Source organism: Dama dama, chromosome 33 (assembly GCF_033118175.1).
Source record: "Dama dama isolate Ldn47 chromosome 33, ASM3311817v1, whole genome shotgun sequence".
NCBI classification, from domain to species: domain Eukaryota; kingdom Metazoa; phylum Chordata; class Mammalia; order Artiodactyla; family Cervidae; genus Dama; species Dama dama.
In genome coordinates, this window is record NC_083713.1 from 71,620,106 (window position 1) to 71,637,233 (window position 17,128).

Sequence of the window (17,128 nt, forward strand, 5' to 3'; positions counted from 1 at the left end):
GCTTAAGCTAAAGTGATAAGTAACACCACCTCACTAGCAGGTTAGCAAGGGTTCACTCACTGGCCAGCGTGGCTATGGGTGGCAGACTCTAGACTCCTGCCTTCTGCCCAGGGTGGAGTCTGTGACAAGGCTAATACAAGCTGCTGCACCTAGATTGATGTCTTGCACCCAGAGGAAAGGTCAATACAGAAACTTAAAGAGAAAGGCCCCTGGTTTTCTAAGACCCATGGGTGGTTTCCGGGATTTGCTCAGGACCCTGGTGGTATGGCGGAGGTCGATACTGCAGGTTGCCCTAGGCTTGTGGCTTGGAGTCTTACTGACAGTAGTCCTAATGAAATGCTGTCTGAGATGAACAGAATTGATTTAGTCCCAGCCTTTCGGCAGATTAACCAGACTGGCTGAGAGAGTGGCATACTCAAAGGAAAATTCACTGGAATATGCTATAGAAATGAGGAGTGGCTCTTGCCGGGCGTGCTAAGTCACTTCAGTCATGTCTGACTCTTTGTGACCCCGTGGGCTGTAGCCACTAGGCTCCTCTGTCCATGGGATTCTCCAGGCAAGAATACTGGAGTGGGTTGCCCCTTCTCCAGGGGATCTTCCCAATCCAGGGATCAAACCCACATTTCTTACATCTTCTGCACTGGCAAGTGGGTTCCTTACCACCAGTGCCACCTGGGAGTGGCTCCTAGCCAGAGACAATTTTCCATGAGTTTGAGTTTCTGCATACGTTACTGAGCAGAAGCACTGGCGGCCTCTGCTCTCAGCTATCTTTTCTCAGGATATCTATATAGCCTATGGCCTTGGAAGATAGTGTCTGCCCCCAGCACAGGGCTGGTGTGTTTACTCTGCTGATCCAATTCCCCACCTCCCATTCTCTCTTCAATCTATTCTAAAGAAGACTTTAGAAGAGAGGTTCCTAACATTGTACAGGAGTTGGTGATCAAAACCATCCCCAGGAAAAAGAAATGCAAAAAGGCAAAATGGTTGTCTGAGGAGGCCTTACAAATAGCTTAGAAAAGAAGTGAAAGGCAAAGGAGAAAACGAAATTTATATATTCATCTGAATGCAGAGTTCCAAAGAATTGCAAGGAGAGATAAGAAAGCCTTCCTCAGTGATCAATGCAAATAGAGGAAAACAATAGAATGAGAAAGACTAGAGATCTCTTCAAGCAAATAAGAGCTACCAAGGGAACATTTCATGCAAAGATGGGCACAATAAAGGACAGAAATGGTATGGATCTAACAGTAGCAGAACATATTAAGAAGAGGTAGCAAAAATACACAGAAAAACTACACAAAAAAAGATCTTAATGACCCAGATAACCATGATGGTGTGATCACTCACCTAGAGCCAGACATCCTGCAATGAAAAGTCAAGTGGGCCTTAGAAACATCATTACCAAGAAACTTAGTGGAGATGATGGAATTCCAGTTGAGCTATTTCAAATCCTAAAAGATGATGCTGTGAAAGTGCTGCACTCAATATGTCAGAAAATTTAGAAAACTCAGCAGTGGCCACAGGACTGTAAAAGGTCAGTTTTCACTTCAATCCCAAAGAAAGGCAATGCTAAAGAATGTTCAATTCAGTTCAGTTTAGCCGCTCAGTCGTGTCTGACTCTTTGCTACCCCATGAACTGCAGCACACCAGGCCTCCCTGTCCATCACCAACTCCTGGAGTCCACCCAAATCCATGTCCATCGAGTCGGTGATGCCATCCAACCATCTCATCCTCTGTCATCCCCTTCCCCTCCTGCCCTCAATTTTTCCCAGCATCAGGGTCTTTTCAAATGAGTCAGCTCTTTGTATCAGGTGGCCAAAGTATTGGAGTTTCAGCTTCAGCATCAGTCCTTCCAATAAACACCCAGGACTTATCTCCTTCAGGATGGACTGCTTGGATCTCCTTGCAGTCCAAGGGACTCTCAAGAGTCTTCTCCAACACCACAGTTCAAAAGCATCAATTTTTTAGCGCTCAGCTTTCTTCACAGTCCAACTCTCACATCCATACATGACCACTGGAAAAACCATAGCCTTCACTAGACGGACCTTTGTTGGCAAAGTACTGTCTCTGCTTTTTAATATGCTATCTAGGTTGGTCATAACTTTCCTTCCAAGGAGTAAGCGTCTTTTAATTTCATGGCTGCAGTCACCATCTGTAGTGATTTTGGAGCCCCAAAAAATAAAGTCTGACACTGTTTCCACTGTTTCCCCATCTATTTCCCATGAGGTGATGGGACCAGATCCGATGATCTTAGTTTTCTGAATGTTGAGCTTTAAGCCAACTTTTTCACTCTCCTCTTTCACTTTCATCAAGAGGCTCTTTAGTTCCTCTTCACTTTCTGCCATAAGGGTGGTGTCATCTGCATATCTGAGGTTATTGATATTTCTCCCGGCAATCTTAATCCCAGCTTCTGCTTCTTCCAGCCCAGCGTTTCTCATTATATACTCTGCATATAAGTTAAAGAAGCAGGGTGACAATATACAGCCTTGACGTAGTCCTTTTCCTATTTGGAACCAGTCTGTTGTTCCATGTCCAGTTCTAACTGTTGCTTCCTGACCTGCATACAGGTTTCTCAAGAGGCAGGTCAGGTGGTCTGGTATTCCCATCTCCTTCAGAATTTTCCACAGTTTATTGTGCTCCACACAGTCAAAGGCTTTCACGTAGTCAATAAAGCAGAAATAGATGTTTTTCTGGAACTCTCTGCTTTTTCGATGATCCAGCAGATATTGGCAATGTGATCTCTGGTTCCTCTGCCTTTTCTAAAACCAGCTTGAACATCTGGAAGTTTGCGGTTCAAGTATTGCTGAAGCCTGGCAATACCACAGTCAAAATCATCAGTTCGTCGGCACTCAGCTTTCTTTATAGTCCAACTCTCACATCCATACATGACTACTGGAAAAACCATAGCCTTGACTAGATGGACCTTTGTTGGCAAAGCAACGCCTCTGCTTTTTAATATGCTGTCTAGGTTGGTCATAGCTTTTCTTCCAAGGAGCAAGCATCTTTTAATTTCATGGCTGCAATCACCATCTGCAGTGATTTTGGAGCCCAGAAGAATAAAGTCAGCCACCGTTTCCATTGTTTCCCCATCTATTTGCCATGAAGTGATGGGACCGGATGCCATGATCTTAGTTTTCTGAATGTTGAGCTTCAAGCTAACTTTTTCACTCTCCTCTTTCACTTTCATCAAGAGGCTCTTTAGTTCTTCTTCACTTTCTGCCATAAGGGTGGTGTCATCTACATATCTGAGGTTATTGATATTTCTCCCAGCAATCTTGATTCCAGCTTCTGCTTCCTCCAGCTCAGCATTTCTCATGATGTACTCTGCATACTAGTCAATCTGATCACATGGACCACAGCCTTGTCTAACTCAATGAAGCTAAGCCATTCCGTGTGGGGCCACCCAAGACGGTTGGGTTGTGGTGGAGAGGTCTGACAGAATGTGGTCCACTGGAGAAGGGAATGGCAAACCACTTCAGTATTCTTGCCTCGAGAACCCCATCAACAGTACGAAAAGGCAAAAAGATAGGACACTGAAAGATGAACTCCTCAGGTCAGTAGGTGCCCAATATGCTACTGGAGATCAGTGGAGAAATAACTCCAGAAAGAATGAAGGGATGGAGCCGAAGCAAAAACAACACCCAATTGTGGATGGGACTGGTGACAGAAGCAAGATTCGACACTGTAAAGAGCAATATTGCATAGGAACCTGGAATGTTAGGTCCACGACTCAAGGCAAATTGGAAGTGGTCAAACAGGAGATGGCAGGAGTGAACATCAACATTGTAGGAATCAGCGAATTAAGACGGATGGAATGGGTGAATTTAACTCAGATGACCATTATGTCTACTACTGTGGGCAGGAATCCCTTAGAAGAAATGGAGTAGCCATCATAGTCAATAAAAGAGTCCAAAATGCAGTACTTGGATACAATCTCAAAAACAACAGAATGATTTCTGTTCGTTTCCAAGGCAAACCATTCAATATCATGGTAATCCAACTCTATGCCCCGACCAGTAACGCTGAAGAAGCTGAAGTTGAACGGTTCTATGAAGACTTACAAGACCTTCTAGAACTAACACCCAAAAAAGATGTCCTTTTCATTATAGGGCACTGGAATACAAAAGTAGGAAGTCAAGAAACACCTGGAGCAACAGGCAAATTTGGCCTTGGAGTGCGGAATGAAGCAGGGCAAAGGCTAATAGAGTTCTGCCAGAGAACACACTGGTCATAGCAAACACCCTCTTCCAACAACACAAGAGAAGACTCTACACATGGACATCACCAGATGGTTGATGCCGAAATCAGATTGATTATATCCTCTGCAGCCAAAGATGGAGAAGCTCTATACAGTCAGCAAAAACAAGACCAGGAGTTAACTGTGGCTCATGATCATGAACTCCTTATTGTCAAATTCAGACTTAAATTGAAGAAAGTGGGGAAAACCACGAGACCATTCAAGTATGACCTAAATCAAATCCCTTATGACTATACAGTGGAAGTGAGAAATAGATTTAAGGGACTAGATCTGATAGACAGAGTGCGTGATGAACTATGGACGGAGGTTTGTGACATTGTACAGCAGACAGGAATCAAGACCATCCCCAAGAAAAAGAAACACAAAAAAGCAAAATGGCTTCTGAGGAGCTTACAAACAGCTGTAAAAAGAAGAGAAGCGAAAAGCAAAGAAGAAAAGGAAAGATATACCCATTTGAATGTAGAGTTCCAAAGAATAGCAAGGAGAGATAAGAAAGCCTTCCTCAGTGATCAATGCAAAAGAGAGAGAATGTTCCAACTATTGCAAAATTGCACTCATCTCACACACTAGCAAAGATGTGCTCAAAATTCTCCAAACTAGGCTTCAACAGTATGCAAACTGAGAACTTCCAGATTTAGAAAAGGCAGAGGAATCAGAGACCAAATTGCCAAAATCCATTCAATCATCAAAAAAATGAGAGAGTTCCAGAAAAACATCTACTTCTGCTTTATTGACTATGCCAAAGCCTTTGATTGTGTGGATTACAATAAACTGTAGAAAATTCTTCAAGAGATGGGAATACCAGATCACCTTACCTGCCTCCTGAGAAATCTGTATGCAGGTCAAGAAGCAACAGTTAGAACCAGACATGGAACAATGGACTGGTTCCAAATTGGGAAAGGAGTACGTCAATGCTGCATATTGTCGCCTTGCTTATTTAACTTATATGCAGAGTATATCAAGAGAAACGCTGGGCTGGATGAAGCACAAGCTGGAATCAAGATTGCCAGGAGAAATACTAATAACCTCAGATATGCAGATGACACCACCCTTTAGGCAGAAAGCAAAGAGGAACTAAATAGCCTCTTGATGAAAGTGAAAGAGGAGAGTAAAAAATCTGGCTTAAAACTCAACATTCAAAAAACGACGATCATGGCATCAGTTCCATCATTTCATGGCAAATAGATGGGGAAACAAAGGAAACAGCTTCAGACTTTATTTTCTAGGGCTCCAAAATCACTGCAGACGGTGTCCACAGCCATGAAATTAAAAGACGTTTGTTCCCTGGAGAAAAAGCTATGAGCAACCTAGACAGCATATTAAAAAGCAGAGACATTACTTTGCCAACAAAGGTCCATCTAGTCAAAGCTATGGTTTTTCCAGTAGTCATGTAGGGATGTGAGAGTTGGACCATAAAGAAGGCTGAGTGCCAAAGAATTGATGCTTTTGAACTGTGGTGTTGGAGAAGACTCTTGAGAGTCCCTTGGACTGTAAGGAGATCCAACCAGTCAATCCTAAAGGAAATCAGTCCTGAATATTCATTGGAAAGACTGATGCTGAAGCTCCAATACTTTGGCCATCTTATGTGAAGAACTGATTCATTGGAAAAGACCCTGATGCTCAGAAAGACTGAAGGCAGGAAGAGAAGGAGGCAACAGAGGATGAGATGGTTGGATGGCATCACCGACTCAATAGACATGAGTTTGAGCAAGCTCTGGAAGTTGGTGATGGACAGAGAAGCCTGGCATGCTGCAGTCCATGGGGCTGCAAAGAGTCAGACATGACTGAGTGACTGAACTGAATAGAACTGAAAGACTTCGCACTCACCCCTCAGTTAAAATGGCAGAGGTCGGATCCACTGAATACACTTCTCTCCTTTTCTTCATATCCCTTTGATCACACTCAACTTCTTAGAAGCACTCAACAAAGCTGAAGGACCTGCTTATCCTTGTCTGCCTCTGGGACACACTCTCTCCAGCTGTCTATTACTGCACTGCTCCTTTCCTAGATCTTCTCCAGGCTCCTCTCCTCTCTGAGACCTTGAAATATTACTGCTCCTCTGACCACTCTCTCAAATACATTTCAGACCTAAGTTCAAAACTCGGACATCAGTGGGCTACTTAACTTCTCTACTTAGATATCACCCCATGCATTTAACATATCCCAAACTGAACCTGGCAGTTAAATCTGACCCCAACCCCTAATCCTAATTTCCCCATCTCAGTCCATTACACCGAGTTACTCAAGCCATCAGCAGAGGATTCCTCCTTCCTTACTCTTTAGCTAACCCAGCAAATCTTCTCAGCTCTTTCCCCAAAACGTATCTTGAATTTCCCCATTTCTATCCAATTCCACTACACTAGTCTAAGCCTCCACTCTCACTGTCTCTACTGAAATAATGGAAACTGGTCTTGGTCCCAATACCAGTCCAGTTCTCTCAATCCATGTGACATACAGCACCAGGAGTGATCTCCTTAATATGTAAATCTGAATATGTCTCCCCTGCTTAAAATTCTTCACAGGCTCCCCAGAGCCCCTAAAGGAAAGAAGTGAACTCATCATTATGGCCAGCTAGTCCCTGCATGGTTTGGCTCTAGACACCATCTCCCCCACTATGCCACTGCTCAACAATTACACTGGTCCTCCTTCAGTTCTTCCAGTACATCCAGCTATTTCTGGATTATTCCAGAAACTAGAGAACAGGTTGTTCTCTAGCTTGAAACATTCTTGCTTTTTCTAAAACTGGATCCTCCCTATCAGTGTAATTGGAACCCCATCAGGAGGACCTTTTCTGACGGACTCGGCTCCACTTATTATTCCTTTGCTCTCTTTCTCCCTACTATAAAACAACAATGCATGAGGGAAAGCGCTTGTTTTTAATACCGATTCATTTATTTCTGACTTTTAGGTGAATGTTGTTGTGGGTGGTACTGTGTTCTCCCTGAAAAGTTAAGTTGACATCCTAACCCTTACCCAGTATCTCAGAATGTGACCTTATCTGTAAATGCAGTTGCTGAAGATGTAACTCATTAAGGTGAGGTCGTACTGGGGTAGGCTGGGCCTCATATCCAACACAACTAGCGTCCTTATGAAGGCAGACGGCCTTGTAAAGACAAGCACACAAGACCACCATGTGAAGATGGGGGACTGAAGTGATGCCTCTACAAGCCAAGGAATGCTTAGGGCTACCAGAAAATAAGAGAGAGACAAGGAACAGATTCTCTCTCAAAATCCTCACAAGGAATCAGGCTTGCTCATTGATTTCAGACTTCTGGCCCCCAGAACTATGGGACAATAAATATCTGTTGTTTCAGGTCTCCCAGTTGATGATAACTTTGCTATAGCAACCCTAAGAGACTAACACAAATGCCAAATTGCAAAGACATATATAGAAGTGAAAGGTGTTCTTACAGAGGGAGGCAGTGGATAAAGGGGCATGAATGACAGTTTTAACATTTGTCTGCTTAAACGAAAACTTTCCTTTTTGAAAGTAACCTAACTATTAAAATATGAACAGCAGCTGTTCCCTGGTGGTCCAGGAGTTATGAGTCAGCACTTGCACTGCAGGGGGCCCGATTTGGATCCCTGGTCCAGGGAACTAAGATCCTCCATGCTGCAGGGTGCAGTCCAAAATACATATGAACTACAGTTACAGTGAAGCCTCACTACACAGAAATGTCATGATTTATAGGAAATATATATACATTTGGTCCTCATCCACAGTTCCTGCTCATGATTTCCAAATCTCTTTGAATTTCCTGAACAATGGAATGGTATTTGGTCTCTCATCCTCAGTTTCTGAAAACCGCTCCAGGGAAGGTGACTTTGGGGAGCCACACAAACTGGGGGCTGGTGGTCAGGAGAACTAACTTTCAGTCCGACCCTGTGCTGGAAGTTGAATCGATCACCACTGGCCAGTGATTTAGTCAATCATAACTATGTAATGAAGCCTCCATAAACAACTCCAAAAGAAGCTTTTTGGACCTTTTTCAGAGAACTTCCACATTGGGGAACCAGAACACTTCCACATGCCCCCATGCTCAGCTTCATCAGCCGTGACGACAGAAGTCCCTTTGTAGGACCTCAACCCATGTATCTCATCCGGCTGTTGATGTATATCCTTTAATATCCTTTTATAATAAATTGGTAAGCTAGTGAGTAAACAGGTTTTCCTGAGTTCTGTGAGCTCTTCTAACAAGCTAATAGAACCCCAAGAGGGACTTGTGGCTCTGATTTACAGCCAATTGATCAGAAGTATGGGCTGCAACCTAGACTTGCAGCTGACATCCTGAATTGGAGGGGTCAACAGAACCTCCAGGCTGTAGCTGGTCAAAAGCACAGATAACAACTTGTGTGACTGGCCTCTGCAGAGGAGGGCAGACTTGTGCAACTGAGCCCTTTATCTACTGTATCTGATTCTATCTGGGCAGATAGTGTCAGAACTGAATTGAATTTTTGAATACCCTCCTAGCATCAAGAACTGCTTGTTGATGTGGGGAAGCCTCCATATATTTACACTAGAATTGAGTCTAGAAATACAATTCAACCAGGCCCCCCCCCCAAAAAAAAAACAATCTGTAACTGTCTGTTTTTATACCAATCCGTATTAAATGGTACTGCAAACAGTCCCTGAAAAATTACAATGGCGTCAATGAAGAAAAGTCTCAGACTCCTCAATCCCAACTCTATGATCTTCTAAGAAGGACTGGAGCAAGTTATCTCTAATTTTGTTATGAATATGCTTCAAGGTTTTTGCTTTAACAAACTGCAATAAGGATGAGAATAACAGCTACTATGAATGTGCTAAATGCTTTAGAAATATCATTAATAATCCTCAATTACCTATCAGTAAAGCAGGTACAGCTGCCCCCATTTTGCAGATGAGGAAACAAAGGATATGTGAGTCGAGAATAACACAGCTAACTCAGTAGCAGAGACAAGACTAGAACACATGCCTTGTGACTTCCATCAAGAGCTACCTATACACAAATAATGTATTTGGCAGACTCTACTAAAGAACAATCAGTGTCACTGCAGCAACATTTCCGATACTGTTACACATAATCAGAAAATACTGTCATGTGGTTAAGTCGTTTTAGTTGTGTCCAACTCTGTGTGACCCTATGGACTATGGGACCCTACGAACTCCAGGCTGGAGTCTGGAGTTTCCTCTAGAGCCTGGGATTCCTCTGGAATCCCTCACCAGGGATTCTCCAGGCAAGAATACTGGAGTGGGTTGCCATGCCCCCCCTCTAGGGGACCTTCCCGACCCAGGGATCAAACCCACGTCTCTTACTTCTACCTGCATTGACAGGTGGGTTCTTTACCACTAGGGTTATCTGCTGCTGCTGCTGCTAAGTCGCGTCAGTTGTGTCGGACTCTGTGCAACCCCACAGACAGCAGCCCATCAGGCTCCCCCTTCCCTGGGATTCTCCAGACAAGAACACTGGAGTGGGTTGCCATTTCCTTCTCCAATGCATGAAAGTGAAAAGTGAAAGTGAAGTCACTCAGTCGTGTCCGACTCTTAGCGACCCCACGGACTGCAGCCCACCAGGCTTCGCCATCCATGGGAGTTTCCAGGCAAGAGGACTGGAGCGGGTTGCCACTGCCTCACCTGGAAAGCCCGAAAATACTGTTAAGATAAATTCAAGACTTACTTTTTGTATCACCCATCCCAGGAAGGATGCTTTTTAAAATAAATTGTTTCTAAGTTAATATTTTTAAACATACATTATATTAAACACTAGCTAAAGTTGGATTTGGCCTTACTGAAACTCACTTTTTGGGCTTCCCAGGTGATGCTAGTGGTAAAGAACCCACCTGCAACGTGGGAGACGCAGGTTCGATCCCTGGGTCAGGAAGATCCCATGGAGGAGGAAATGGCAACCCACTCCAATATTCCTGCCTGGAGAATCCCAGGGACAGAGGAGCCTGGTGGGCTACAGTCCACAGGGTTTTGCACTGAGTCGGACATGACTAAAGCCACTTAGTATAGCACAGCACAAACTCACTTTTAATGGCAAACGGCTTGGCTTGTGTTTGACCACTTGGCTTCTTTTTTTTTTAATTGAAGAAGTTGCTATAGAATACTATATAAGTTACAAGTAAACAACATTTTTTAAAGGTTATACTCCACTTACTACAAAATATTGGCTACATTCCCCTACCACTTGGCTTCTTAAGAAGAAAATAATCCTGCTATTGAATTTGGGAGGTTGTAAGCTTCAACCACATGAAACAACTTTCAAAAGCCAAAACAGAACTAATGCTCTTCTGAAAAGAACGGAGAACACTGAGTTTTTATTCAACTTTAAAAGCCACAACTTAGGTTATGAATTCAGAACCTAGTCTAATTCACGGAGAAAATAACGATGAATTTTAAGTGGTACTATTCTCCATTTCTGTGTCTAAGAAGATGGAGTAGATGTACCTTTTGCTATATGTCCTGATAAAAATACAACTAAAAATCCCGGACATTATCTATAAAACAAATGTAAGACGATCAGAAAGGTGGAGGGAGGGCAGCAGATTAGCTAGGGACCTACAGACCTAAGGAACAACATGGTGGAGAGGTCCCCGGGTTTTCACATATCTTGGACACAGAGCTGAAGTCAGCAACCCAGAATCACAAACAGGTGCAGGAAAAGGGGCGGGGGATGGGGAGAGCTTGAATAAAGTCTTCTCTATCTAGCCAAAGGACCAGGAAAAGGGGCAGCCTAGCCAAGAAAGAAAACTTTTACACAAACGAGCCCTCTAATCCAGCCAGAAATCACATAAGAAACTGCAGCCCCACCCCCACTAGCAAAGGCAGAGCTGGAGCCTAGACTTCTACCCTTCCCAGGCCTTAAGGAGGAGCCCCAACCCCCCGCCAGGGTCACATTAGAGAAGGCTGAGTAGGGAGCTGGACAATCATCAGCTTGATTCCTCTGCATCCTGGAGTCAGTCAAGAGCTCGGACCCCCACCTGCACAGGAATAAAAGGCCATCCCCTCCCCACGGGGGCGCTGTGGAGTTTAGCTGAGCTACTACGAGGTACTGCTGCCCCAGCAAACATTCTGTTTGGCAGTATAGCCCTGCAAGGACCTTAAACTGAAACTTGCCCCCTCATGGAAGTATGTGCCCTAGATAACAGCCCTGAATCACAAGGAAATACAAGCTCCTGATAAGACTTCCCGACAGCCCTTGTGATCACCAGTGTCCCCTGCCTCCAGGGCCTGCCCTTTCACACTCCTTAGATAAAACCCCACAGAGCTGACTAGAACCCTGCACCTTCGGTTTGAACTGACCGATCCAGGGTCAGGCTGGGGAGCCCAGGGATTCCACCACAGACCACGCGCTCCCGGTCCTACCGCTCACTCTCTCCCTGCGCTCAGTCTTCACCTCCTCCCCATGTGGGTCCTCGGGTAGTGCCGTGCACTTCCTCCAGAACGGGTGAATAATAAACTTCTCTATTTCAATTTCTCTGCGGTCCTCCGTTGACCACAGGTCACCATCCAGCCACCTATGCTCCACTTCACAAATGTTAATGTAACAAAGCAGCTAGTGTCAGAGGGGGCCTGGTGGAGAGTCAGGAAGCTTTCATCTCAGGAACCTAGAAAAATAAAAGCAAAACAACCCAAAATAGGCAGAAGGAAAGAAATAATAGAGAACAGAAATCAATAAAGTTGAAAACAGAAAGACAATAAAGAGAAAATCAATGAAAAAAGGGCTAGTTCTTCGGAAAGATAAAAAAAATTGACACATCTTGTGCAAGACTGGCCAAAAAAAGAGAGAAGATCTAAATGATAAATATCAGAAATGAAACAAGAAATATTCGCTAAGACTCTGTACCTATCACAAGGGAATACTATGAACAAATCTACATACACACATTTCACAACTTAGATTAAAGGGGCCAGTTTCTTGAAATATACCAACTACCACCATTAACCCAATATGAAATAGATAATCAGAATGGAACTTTTACAGAAACTATTAAGGAAAATCCATAATTTTGACACTCCCAAAACAGAAATCTCCAGGTCCAGAAGATTTCACTGAAGAATTCTACACATTCTCTTCTAGAAAACAGAAGAGGAGGGAACATTTCCTAATTCATTTTATGAAGTTAATAGTTACAGGATAACCAACCAAAGACATTATAAAAACAAAAGCCACAGACCAATATTCCCTACAAATCCAAGGCAAGTATGTATCCACTCTCATCACTCTTATTCAATATAGTTATGGTTCTAGAACATAGTGCTATAAGTTCTAGATATAGACAAGTTTATTCTAAAATTTATATGGAATGAGAAAAGAACTAAAATAACTAAACAATTCTGAAAAAGGAGAATAAAGTACAAAGAATTAGTTTACCCTATTTCAAGATTTATTACACAGCTACAATAATCAGGACTGTGTAGTATTGGTGGAGGAACAGATGCACAGATCAACAGAAGACAGGACCCAGAAAAGACCACATAAATATGCCCATGAGATTACAGACAAAGGTGCAAAAAGCAAATTCATTAAAGGAAATACATCTTTTCAACAAACGGTGCTGGAACAATTAGACATCCAAGGTGAGGGAGGGGAGGAGAACCTCAATCTAAATCTTATACCTTTCTATAAAAATTAACTCAAAATCAATTTGGTGAATTTTAAAATGCAAAACTATAAAACTTTTACAAAAAAATGAGAAAATTGTCAGAATCTAGGGGTAGGTCAAGATTTACTAGACATGGCACCAAAAGTGTAATCCATAAAAGAAAAAATTGGAAAAACTGGATTTCACCAGAATTAAAATTTTATGCTTTGTGAAAGACTGTTAAGAAGATGAAAAAACAAACTAAAAATTGGAAGAAAATGTTTGTAAACCACATATCCAACAAAGGAATAGTATCTGGAATATATTAAGAACTCTCAAAATTCAACATTTAAAAACATTCAATTTAAACACAAGTAAAAGACACAGAAAATTGAGAGAAGAGATTATACACATGGCACAAATAAACACATGAAAAGATGCTCAACATCATTGATAATTAGGGAATGCAAACCTAAAACCACAATGAGATACCACTACACACTTATAAGAATGCCTAAAATAAAAAAATGCAGATGGTGATTGCAGCCATGAAATTAAAAGACGTTTACTCCTTGGAAGGAAAGTTATGACCAACCTAGATAGCATATTAAAAAGCAGAGACACTACTTTGCCAACAAAGGTCCGTCTGGTCAAGGCTATGGTTTTTCCAGTGGTCATGTATGGATGTGAGAATTGGACTGTGAAGAAAGCTGAGCACCAAAGAATTGATGCTTTTGAACTGTGGTGTTGGAGAAGACTCTTGAGAGTCCCTTGGACTGCAAGGAGATCCAAGCAGTCCATCCTGAAGGAGATAAGTCCTCGGTGTTCACTGGAAGGACTGATGCTGAAGCTGAAACTCCAATACTTCGGCCACCTCATGCGAAGAGTTGACTCATTGGAAAAGACCCTGAGGCTGGGAGGGATTGGGGGCAGGAGGGGAAGGGGATTACAGAGGATGAGATGGCTGGATGCCATCACTGACTCGATGGACATGAGTTTGAGTAAACTCCGGGAGTTGGTGATGGACAGGGAGGCCTGGCATGCTGCGATTCATGGGGTCGCAAGGAGTTGGACACGACTGAGTGACTGAACTGAACTGAAAATAAAAAAGTGATAACACCAAATTCTGGCAAGGATGTAGAGAAACTGGATCTCTCCTTTATTACTGATAGGAATGTAAAATGGTACAGACACAATGACAATTTTTTACAAAACCAAACATGGAATGGCCATATGGCCCAGAGCTGCACTCCTGGGCTTTCATTCCAGAAAAATGAAAACATTCACAGAAAAATCTGTACATGAGTGACTAGCAGCAGCTTTATTGGTAACAATTAAAAAGTGGAAACAGTGCAGATGTCCTTCAACAAGTGAATGGTTAAACAAACTGGTTCATCCATATGATGGAATACACTCAGCAATAAGAATTAATTAATTACTGGTACATACAATGATCTGGATGAATCACTAGAGAATTATGTTGAGTAAAGAAGCCAATCCCAAAAGGTTACAAACTACATGATTTCACTTACATAACATTCTTGAAATGACAAAATTATAGAAACAGAATAAATTCCTGGTTGCCAGGAGCAGAGGAGGAGTAAGGAGAGGAGGGAAGTGGTTGTGGCTATCACAGGGCAATAAAAGGACGATGATGAAAATGTTCTGTATCTTCAACCTATTATTGTCAATGTACTATTTGTGGTATGTACAATAGCTGTGCAAGCTGTTACCACCAGGACGAAACAGGTGAAGAGTGTAAGGGATAACAGCACAGAGGGACGTCCCTGACTGCCCAGGGGTTAAGAAACTCCACACTTCCACTGCAGGGGGCACAGGTTTAAACTCTGGTCAAGGAGCTAAGGTTCCATATGCCTGGGGGCCAAAAAAATGAAAAACATAAAACAGAAGCAATATTGTAACAAAAGCAATACAGATTTTAAAAATGGTCCACATCCAAAAAAAAAAAAATCAAAAATAAGCAAATAAATAAAACTGCATTATCTCCAAAGGAATTATCAGCCAAATCATTTGTCATCAAATTTTAATACTTCTATTTTTTGTCGTTGTTGACAGGCAATAGGAAAGCACACTAGAAAATTCATTTCTAACAACCTAGTTTCAAAGCATTTACCAAGAGCTTGTCACGTACAACTTGAAGCTAGGGAAACAGGTAAAGTGAGGAAGACAAAGTAGATTTAGAGGAGAGTTTTTATTTCTAGTGAAGTTGAACAGCAACTACTGTACTGAACTTAAGTTATCTTTGTAAAGCACTTCATTATGCCTGCCCACATTTGTAAGTATTTCTAAAGAGAACACAGGCAGCACGTCACCAGCGCATGACCAACTTATAAGTAACTTTCCTTACTTCTTAACTCCCAGCCAGTGGAGGTCACTTCCTGCCAGGAAAACCCCCCACCTCTACGCAAGCCCTGGTCTTCATGTCTCAACTAAGCCCAAACCACCCCCCCAACCCCATATTGGCTGGGCAAAAACAGGACAGGGGCAAGGTGAGACTCATACACTCATGGATGTCTTACCCACGTGCCCGTTCTCTCACCCAATTTCTCCAAATATAAATACCCGAAGGAAGAAAAGAACGGCAAAGGGCAAGGGCTGGTTAAGATCTCTGGTAACCAGGCCTCCTCTTACCAGTTTTTTCATCAGAAAAGGAAAAGAGACAAAAGAGGAGAAAAGGCAGGGGGATGGGGGGTGGGCGGGAGAAAAGGTACATTTTCACCTCAGCTGTCAGCTCCCCACACCTTCACAAAATAAAGGCCCTAACTCTATCCAGCTCTCCCCACTCCTATCCCAGCAGCAGTTCCCAAGTGCCTCTGAACCCAAGTCCCCCTAAAATCAAGTTCCCTTACCAAGTTGATGGTTAATCTCTCTATCCAAAATTTTATTCCCTTTTTTATCCCTTCTGACCTCAATTGGGTACTGAGCAGTAAGCAACCAGAGTCAGATGACTACAATCGCTGTTACTGATAACATCTTTCTAAAACTGCTATTATAGGTATCATCATTAATGAACAAACTCAGGTTGTTTCTCCAGGACAACATGAGCTGCTAATAGACCCCCAAGCCATGGACTACCTGGCCAGAGAATGGTAAACCAGAGCTCCCTGACTCCTGAAACTAGAAACTACAATTATAAAATGTCACAAAAATTATTAACCCCAGTCTCTTATGCCAAGAAACCGGAAAATAAATACAAAATGAATATAATTCATCATTTGTGAATACCCTAACCCTTGCCTTCTAGTAAAGCTTTACCATAAAGCTTTTGGTAATGATTTTCACGTTTTAATGACTAGGTTACTCTTAGAAATTAGAGGTTTAGTTTACACCAAGAAACATAATATTAAACTACTATTCACACCCACTGGGCAAGAACTGCTTTCACCTGTTAATATAACTTGCCTGGCTGGCTTTACACTGACACCCAGCAAGTGAAGCCTGTGAGTAGCCAGAACTGGCAAGACAAGGATGTGGGGGAAAACTACAAGACAAGGATGTGGGGGAAACTGCAGTAATGATTACGGCCCCTCCACTAACTCGGAGGGTCAATTAGGCTGACAAGTCAGCTCATCAGGTTCTCATCTCCCCTAACATTTCAAGTGTTCTATTTCCAAGACTGAGGGCAGAACAAAGAGATGACACAGCCCTTGCACCAGAGTTCACCTGTTTTACTCTAGCTCGTAGTTTCACATTTAGTTCTAATAAACTTGGTTGGTTTCTAAGTTCATGCCTAATCAGAAGGAAAATGTTTCATAGAGAGAAAAGCACTCTGTTCATTCACCCACCATTTAAGTGCCAGGTACTTGGAGACGGAGCACCAACTGATACTCAGTGATCCGTATCCTCCCTGACTTAGGTAGGGCCGGGGCTCAGACAGTAGAGGAGTAAATTAAAATAAAAGTGACTGTAAATAAAATAATTACAAAAAATAATCACCAACTGTGATAGCTGCTAAGAAGAAGATGAACAGAGCTAACAACCTTGTCCTTTCTTGGGAATATGAAGACCCTTCCAGGAGGGTCAAAATGTAGAATCAAAAAATTCTGGGCCTCCCTGGGGGGGTCAGTGGTAAAGAATCCACCTGTCAGTGCCGGAGAATGGTTCCCTGGTGCGGGAAGATGCCGCAGAGCAACTAAGCCTGTGCACCACAACTATCGAGCCCATGCTCTAGAGCCGGGAGCCAAAACTACTGGAGCCTGCGTGTGCCCTGGAGTGCATGCTCCCCAACAAGGGAAGCCACTGCAACGAGAAGCTCTCATGGCACAACTAGAGAGCAGCACCTGC

The 17,128-nt window shown here is 42.8% G+C and overlaps 1 protein-coding gene across 6 annotated transcripts in view; it reads right to left on the reverse strand.

Moving 5' to 3' along the window:
* Positions 1-17,128, reverse strand: part of C33H2orf76 (chromosome 33 C2orf76 homolog) — an 89,146-nt gene that overhangs the window by 50,172 nt on the left and 21,846 nt on the right. The window contains exon 1 of one of the 6 annotated variants that reach the window (XM_061135594.1): positions 11,604-11,799. The exons of 4 other annotated variants lie outside the window; for them this stretch is intronic. The gene's annotated coding sequence lies outside the window, so the exon portion shown is untranslated. Of the gene's footprint in view, positions 1-11,603; positions 11,800-17,128 lie in introns of those variants that run through there. One more of the 6 variants, XM_061135587.1, reaches the window with a different exon arrangement.